This window comes from Anopheles gambiae, chromosome 2 (assembly GCF_943734735.2).
Source record: "Anopheles gambiae chromosome 2, idAnoGambNW_F1_1, whole genome shotgun sequence".
NCBI lineage: Eukaryota > Metazoa > Arthropoda > Insecta > Diptera > Culicidae > Anopheles > Anopheles gambiae.
Window position 1 is genome coordinate 78869288 of NC_064601.1, and position 9189 is coordinate 78878476.

At 38.9% G+C, this 9189-nt stretch overlaps 1 long non-coding RNA gene across 1 annotated transcript; it reads right to left on the reverse strand.

The window, feature by feature from the left end:
• Window positions 1-420: 420 nt before the first annotated feature.
• LOC4576225 (uncharacterized) lies at window positions 421-1847 on the reverse strand. Its single transcript, XR_009764862.1, has 4 exons — window positions 1722-1847; window positions 1411-1645; window positions 1043-1330; window positions 421-980 (listed from the first exon to the last, which is right to left on the reverse strand). It is a non-coding gene; the product is annotated as an uncharacterized LOC4576225 (long non-coding RNA).
• Window positions 1848-9189: the final 7342 nt, after the last annotated feature.

Below are 9189 nucleotides of genomic sequence, written 5' to 3' on the forward strand. Positions count from 1 at the left end.
AACATTACATCAATATGCTACACAATCTTATGTTGTATTTTTCTCGGTTAGTTATTAATTACAAGTTATAAACTTACATGGTGTTCATATAACACTCGAATGAATAAACTGTAAGTTTTGTAATTTATCCTTGATGTGTAATAATACTTAAATAAAGGCTCTCCATTTGCCACGCATGCTCATTTTGACCCATTTATCCCTATAGGTAGCACGGGGAGTTCAAATAATAAATTGAAATGTAACTGTACAATTCGCATTGAATCAGAACTATCATATTAAAATTACATATTATACATTTTATCTCTGTTCATTTCAGCTTGACAATCATTAGTAAATAAATGTATGGTTTCATATAAATTTTTTTATATCAGCAGAGCAGAATTAAAATGAAGATATTAAATATTATCGGGTAAACATAACTGCAGCGAAAAACAATCGTGTATTCATATCAGGAATCATTCTTGCACAGGTTTGAGTTCTTGACCATCGTGTTCTTACATTTAAATTATCAGTCGGCCATTCTCGAAAAAATCTATTTTTCCACTTCTAAAACAAACAAATAGATGTGGGAATGCCGTTGTCATTCAGTTTGTTATTACAATCCTCTAACTAGCAATAATAGGTAATCTCTATTGAATAAATCCCTTTTAATTTATTTTGGAGATCATTCGTTTTTATTGGGTCATCTCCAATGCTTGTGGCTTATTAGTTTAATGATATGTCCATATACTTTATTACATTTAATGATAGCAGATAGCAATATGTTATTGTTGTTTAATAATTATCTCAGGCATTTTCTATCTTGCTGCAAAATTTGTTCAAGACGAAGCCTGCATTATGTTTCTGTTGAGAGTATTTTTGTGCTACATGATGTCTGTTTTACGATTGCATGATACCGTATACCAAATAGCCTTGCAAAAAGAGGTGCTCCACATTTGGTAATGTTTTCCTGGAAGCAGGATGCTAAGTTTTGGAAAACGCTGCAAAAATAAGCACATTTTAAACATATCACAAATATGTGAATCGAATAAATCTAACGTACCTGCAGTCGCCTTTTGTCATTGTTTCGATAGTTTTGCTACGTAATTCCGCCCAACCCGATGTGGTGCAATTATGTAGAAGGTCTTTTAGATTTCCAGCACAGTATGAGTAATTGGACTGATGCACGGTAACAACATTTGCTCCATCTTTTTCACATATGAACGCAAACTCTTCTTCTAGCAGAATCAATGTCTTAATCATTGAAACATCGCGCCCGGTAAAGCATACCTCCAGCTGGCGTGTAAAGGGATCGTAGCATTTTTTGATTTCCTCAAATTGGTCACAGTTACTGCAAAGAGATAGGGATACAAAAACCCGAGCATTTTTTATAATATATAACACATATCAATACACGGCTCAAACACGCACTAATTGATGAAAGCGTTATGATTTGCAGGAGTCAACGAATCCAGTGCATTAGTGAAATTTTGCGGATCGTGATGCAGATTAACACAGGCTTGAAGGGCTTGATTAGCTTCAACCATTTGTCGAGCTTTGCTTGAGTCGTTCGTTTGCTCTAGACACAGTGTTTCAAAAACTGTATCGAATTGGAACATAAGTTCTGCATATTGCTGAAATGTTGGATCACTTTTGACGGTGGAAGCTAAGTTAAAAGAAAGCAAACGGAGACAAAATTTGAAAATCAAGTTGCTGTCAAACTTTAAACTAGTTTATCTCACATGTAAACAAACAACATAGCATAGCAATCACTAGCAACATTTTACACTACACTTGGAGCAATCGGATCTGGGTGAGTGCGAATGAAGTACTGATCGATCTTGAAATTGAAACGTCGATTGTACTGTACGCTAAAGTTGTACTCGCTGCAAATCTTGCGTCGATCAATTAGTTCAATTGGTCAATTTATATGCTTAGCTGTTCTGGACCGAGCTATAGAAGTGTTCATTTCGTTAAAGGGTAGAACAATCCGGACAACGTTTCACCATGCAACGTACAGTCACAACCATCCAAACTTTTTATTTTAATTGTTATGTTTTCGAAATTTTATTATCAACTATTCTTCAGATTAAACCTCTGATTACAAAAGAAGATAAACCTGTGTGTGAAATTGCTGGATTCGTTTTTAACATTGTATATAAATACAATACAATAAAAATAAAATTCAAGCGATACGAAGAAATTGGCCATTCATACAAGAGAAAAGGAAATCAAATTTATTTCTATTTTGAGAAAATACACATTAAACAAACTTAACAAATGTCTTAAATTTAGTATTATTTCATTTAAATGATGTTTAATGTTTTGATAATACTTTTACTTGCTTGGCATACATATGGATGAAAAGCAACTTTTTCACTATGGTTTATTGATTCTGCTCATTGCAACATCGTAAAACCTAATTTACGAAACAAATTTTAACCGAAAGCTACAATGAATCCATGTAAGATTCTGGAATTACCGGAAAATCAGCAATTTGTCATTGCTACTATCAAGTAATAAAAGGGTAGAAAGATTCTTTTTCATCACATTTGTGCCCTTTATAAATAACTGCTTTTGACATTTATTGTTATATGTTGAAATAAAAATAAAGAGTTCAACCTTTGGCGCTTGTCACTGTACGTTTCGGGAAGAGCTACAGAGTATGAGCAAGTGATTCATTTGTTTTAGTGATCAAATAGCATTAATATGCAACACAGTTGCATTGCTGCGAGGACCAATCTGTGGTTGCAATGTGCGTTGTCTAAGGCCCGGGTCTATGCAAATGTTATGGGAACATTTCATGCCAAATCGTATGGACGAACAGTGAAACTAATTTTGCGGGAACATTTTTGTTGCAAGAGAAGCAAATCCATAGCAAACATTTTCGATCGTGTTTACATACACAAAACGTATACATAATAATTTCAGCTTAATCTTAAAATATTTCTATTAACAAAATAACTTCACAGTTTTAGAAATAAATAGGAAAATCCAGAAATGTTGCCTTTCAATAAATGTTCCTGCAACATGTTCATAGTGCCTTATAAACTCATGACTGACATCCGTTTGCCATAAAATACATTGAAAAAATAAAATATTAAACAAAATACTTCATTGAAAAAATAATTTTGTTTTGAATACTGAATTTTGTTGAATAAAGATACTGCTGCAAAACCTTATTTTGATCTGAATCATGACTGAGTGTAAGTAAATTCATCCCAAAACGCTGGCGTATATGCAGCCTCGTAACTCATATGTAAACCATTAAACCTGTGTTTCTGGCCGTGTAAAACGCAATCTTTGCTCCCCTTTATGATATAGAGTAGGAGAGATAATAAGGGGGCTGGGTTGCCCTGGTATGCAAATTGCACGAAAAAGCACCAGTCGGGATAGTGGAAGTGGTAAACATTTTATTACATGATCATCTTTGGCGACAACGTATTACCGCATTTCTTACGATTGCTTACACTTTAAGAACACACTTCGATGCTTGGCGTTGAGAAAAAATCCTCTCCAGTTAACTTTCGCTTTCACTTAACTGGCTTGGTGCTATTTATTTATATGACTATCTGTGTGAATGTGTATGAAACAAAAACTGGATACAAGAACCAACACCACCCGTAACGTCCATTGCGGGGGAGCATTCCGAAATTGGACCAAATCGAACGTATTACCGATCGCTGGTGGCAGTATGAGGTTAGGCGGCGTCCGGTTCTAACCAGCAGTCTGCTAAAAATACATCGCATCAGTGGTGCGCATCATCGGGTCTGAGCGCTCGAAAAACCGTCAGCACGATCATCTTCACGGGCTGATTCGTTGTGGCAGAGTGAGTGTGCGTGAAAGTATATTGGAAGCGCTGCCGCTGGTGGACTGCATCGTACGCCAAACGAGCTACAAATTAGGTAGCGAACGAGTCTGTACGATCCGTTTTCCACCTCAGAAGCAACAAGTTTTCGGCTCAGGTGATGAATAATTCGTACCTGCCGACGAATTTCCACCCTCTCCCACATGGGTTTTGGTATGCGTGTAAAATGATGATTAACAGCAAAAGGAAGAGATTGTAGAAAATTAAAAATAGTTTTATAATAGGGTAAACATTGAGAATGGCATGTTTCATCAAAAGATTGCGTTTTAATACTCAAATATTTGATATACTTGACAACAATTTCTCATATTTTTATACTGTTGCTTGTGTGGTAAAATAGGCCAGTCTTATGTCTCGCACGACTTTAACGACATGCCCGTCATTGGTTGCAGACCCGTAAGGAACTTACCCCCCATGCGTGTAGGACAGTAGGTCCTGTGATCGAATGTGTAGTCAAGCCCACTGCTCTGGTACAGACAGGTCTTGACTGACAACGCTTGTTGCGTAAAAAAGAAGAAGTTTGGTATGTCAAATACCTTGTTAGATTTAAAAGATTTAATTTTGCTTGTTTACTTCAAGATCACACGTCCACTCTAATGAGTAGGGACATTACTATCAAACAATGTACAATGTTTGTACATTGTAAAGAAAATAAAAAGGCTTATACAAACAAACAAAATACAAACACATGAATTATTAAAACTCACAATAAATCATCACAGTTGACTTATGATAATAATCGCTTTGATTTGGCCGCTAATGATGTGTTTGACTTAATTGAATTGGACTTTAACTACACAACCATTCAAATAACATACACTTAATCAACGGACATGCGTTGAGTGTCATTTCAAATGCCCCATGAACAAACGTTTGATTTCGATAGCGATAAACAACCGTTCGTTCTCATCGTTGTAAAGTGATACCGACATCGATGAAATGTCTAAATTAACTATCGCTACCACCGGCGCTACTCAACAAGAGCGCGGCTATCGTAAATTCATTCAGAAGAGACCACTACCGAGCAGCATAAACTTCGCTCGTAATCTCTTGCTTGATGTAAGCAATTTTAATTGACAGTCTTAATTGTCACCAAGGCACGCGTCGGCAAGACACCGACTGAACAACTCCCAAATGCAGGAATTTCGTCGCTAGCGAAAGGTTCAAGCGAGCTGCGAAAGATCATTGTCTTAGGTCCTATGGTATGCCAGAAGGGTGAACCAGACGAGGGAGATGATGCTAGATGAGCAGTAGTAGATCGTTGTTGTTGAAGATGGTGATGGCGATAAAATGGGACGCCAATTTTGGTTCGCCCAATGCATTAGTACTTGGCTCAATGCGCGATGTAGTGCTCCCTCCCTCCATCCATCCTCCTATCTCCTGCTCCCCCGTGTGCAGTAGCACCGTTTTGATTTATCATCAACATCAACGCGGCTGTCAAGCAGCAACGTTTGGCCGCAGAATCTGCCCGGTTGAAGTCGCGCACGATAGACGTACGCAAGATAAGTACGCTAATTAACATGTGTTTATTTATTATCCTTCCCGCCGGTGGACACTGCACGCACTTCATCTCAGCCCCACCGCATTGGACGAAGATTAAGTGCAGTTTGTCAGCAGGTTCTGGCGTTCGGGCAGCACATTTGATGGCGGGATATAATTTAAGGTGTCGGACAAAATGGCCCACCTTAATCGGATCGTGCTTAACAGAACGATCATATCTGCTACAGTAAGCGATAGAGCGCGGGTTGGTTGGAGGCGATGGTTTTGGGGGAAAGTAGTTGATAGTATCATTATGCGTAACTGTATCCGAAAGGTAGTACGAGGGGAACCTGATTCACATTGCTCGTGCGTACTATTTAATGCTACAATGTAGCGCTTTAGATTTGACAAGGGTGGACATTTATTTTACTGTCTAATTTTGTAAACTGTTAACTGTTTCCAATATTACTAAAAATGAGTGGCTTTCGATTTGATGCAATCACTACGATTGTTTGAAATTGGTAAAGATAATTTAGGATACAAATTACCTCTTCTGTTTGGCTTTTTAATTCTTCAATAATTGTTCAGCATAATAAAGTTAGTTTAATAAGGTTATACGGTGTATCCATCAGTATAATACAACTTACTGAAGCTTTCTTCAGTTTGATCTGCTTCGTAAATACTACTTTTACAGAAATTGTTCCTAGGATATTTCCGATGCATAAGATCGCTGGCCTCCAGCAGTACCGTCTCGGCCGGATGTAGTAGTAATTCGTACATTTCCGCCGTCAACTGCACATAATTCGCAGACATGCTAGCAACGGGCAACCAACCATGATCATCATCACCCAGCCAGCGGCGAAAAACCTGCGCCTGGAATTGGTTGCCTAGTTCGCTGCTGCCGGTCGACGTTGGAATTCCAAATGGTGCGATCATAATATGCGCGATCTTCGCGCGTGTTTCTAATTTTAGCTCATAAACGGAAGAGCACGATATGGCACGGCGTGCGGGTTTGTGAAGAGTCGCTCGAAAGGGGACTTTCCCAATTTCAACACGAGCGGGTGCTGGTAGAATTTTGGACCATTTTTATGTCTACTACAGCCCGTGTGCACGCACACTCCAAACATGGTCCTGGCGCATGAAACTCACACCAACGCGATCGGTCTGATCGAGCTGACGTAAGGTTGTGCGTAAAGTTTGTTTTCATTTGCGTTCATTTTTCTGCTCCTCTCGTGAGCTGGTTGTGTGGAAACTGTATGGAGTGCATAGTTCGAGACACTAAAACTGTCCCATTCCTGCTGTGTCGCCAGCTCCGCCAGCAGAGCGCCGTGTGACTCGGGGAATTGATTTTTTTGTCTTCTGCCGTTCGTGTACGCATTAGAAACTCTTGCTTAGCTATTCGTGCCGAGGTAAATGGTTGGCCTAAATTTTTCACGGAAGGATGGCGGCATCTTTCGCTGCTCTCATCCGCCTGTATGAGAAGGTGGACTGATAAATAGCAGCACTTTTTTCCGAAAAAGTGGTTTGCCATTTTTCATACCACGATAAACATAGATCAGCGGCTGTGGGAGCTAATGTACTGATGTGGCGAAGACATATGGGTTGGGTTGAAGGATTTAGGTTTTGAGGAAGGATGATATATACGCGTAATTGCAAACTAGGAGATGTTGTTCACTACATAAACTTTTTATTTCTCAATGAAATTAGGAATATTGTTAGTATAAGTAATCCCATGAGCTGAATAATACGGAAATAACGCTCAAGAATGAATATAGTTATATTTTCATTACTTTAGCTAACTTTTATACATGTCAGTGAAATCAGAAAGCTACAGTAGAAATGTTGTTTTTTATGTTTAACTGATCAGTTAGCGGAACTTGGGGCAAGTGTGCCACCTTAAGCATTTCAAGTTATAACTCATTAAAACATGTTTTTGAAAAGCCGATTTAAATCTCATAACCATTTTACATCTATTTCCTCCCTTATAAATGAGTTTCGCTTGAAAAAAGTGCAAACAAAACAGTTTTTGAAGTGTTTTAAAAAGGATCCAAAAAGACGTTCTTTTTTGGGCTATGGGGCAAGAGTGCCACTCGTATGGGGCAAGACGGCCACCTGGTTAAAATAACCGTATTTCTTAGATAATTGGAAATTATTACGTTTGTACCACTAGTGTATGTATTCCTACATGTATTTAGTCACCAATGAACCCTTTTTGACCACCAATTGTACCACAATATGGTTTGTTACTGTTCTGTTTTTCTGGCGTGGAATCCGCTCACAATAGCGCACCATTCCGCAGCACGCTACAACAATGTTTACATTTTTGACAGCTCGCGCCTATGAAAGATGGTGGCACACTTGCCCCAAACAGAGATGGCACACTTGCCCCAAAAGTTGTAACTTTTTTGAAATTGAATTTTTCAGTGACAAAAAGAAAGTTTTTTTCAACTAACCCCACAAAAAATTTCACGTTTTCTCAGCTATACGGTGGTGTAAATATTATCTCGGTTGATTGTTCGCATGATTTTTGAGAGCTTATTTGGTTGGATTAAAAAATTATAATATTCTGCTCTATTTTGAAACTCAATATAAATAAGTTCAAAACAATGGGAAATATCGATTGGTCTATATGAAATTAGGCTCAGAATACTTAGTCATTGGAAAGCAACCAACTGTATACACAATTGATCATTAAACTAAAGTTTTTAAGGAAAAATGCTTGGTGGCACTCTTGCCCCGTATGGCACACTTGCCCCAAATTCCGCTACGACATAATTGTAGTTGGCTTAGGGTTTCTTATAATTTGTATGTATACTTTGCCTTTCGAAGGTGAATTCTTGATGATTGAAAAGCAGAGCATTTATATATAACATCTTACTAAAGATAGGTACGTAATTGACAAAACGTAACTTTATCATGAAAATAGAATCTTTATGTTTAAAATAAAAATATACCAATTCTACTCTATTGTATGCCAAATAAAATGTTATCTTCGCTATGACAAACACACAACATGCCAACACTCGAGCCGGCATGTTGTCGCGCCAAATAAGTCGCGATGGATTGTTGTGTCCGAATACTGGCCGAGTCTTGTCTCGGGAAACCACCTTTCATCATATTTTCCGTCTCAGTTTTTTTTTTTTGCCGTTCATTCTACACTTCACCTGCCTTCGTACACTGAGAAGCAAACGTTGGACCCTGAGAATGACCGGTGAAAGAATTGATTACGAAACGCGAATGTCGAAGCGAAATACAAAAATACAAACCGTACATACATTTTCTCTGACTCTCTGGTTTTGCGCGGTTCCGTGGATAGCCGTGGAATTTTTGTGGAAGAAAAGTGTGGTGGAAAACATTCGTATAAATCGTTGGAAGGGGACAATGAGAAATGGGGAGGGAGCTTGTTGTTGCGATGAGTGAAAAGGCAGCTCACCCCAGGAATGACCAGGGCAGCAAAAATAAAAGAAATTTGCCATAGCGTCCTAACCGTCCTAACCACGCGTCTGGCTCACGGGTTGTGTTCTGGTGGGCATTTAAGGTAACGAACGGATTATTTGTTTTATTTTTTCACGCTCGCAACACACGAACCGGGGAATCTGCTTACCAACACTTGTGTAACGATCCCAGGGGTTTGCAGGTTGTGTATTTTTTTCCGTTTCGATTTGCCTTCCAATACCCTCCGTATCCTCCGCACTTCGCACCGTTCCTAAGGATACATTATGCCTTGGCATCTTCGAACCCACACTCACACATGCACGACTACCTCCTAAGACTGCTCTGACCCGAACGCTGACACCCCCGCAGTTATTCTGTTGCACACGCACACAGCAGCGCATGTACGCCCAAAATTACTACGGAGGCCG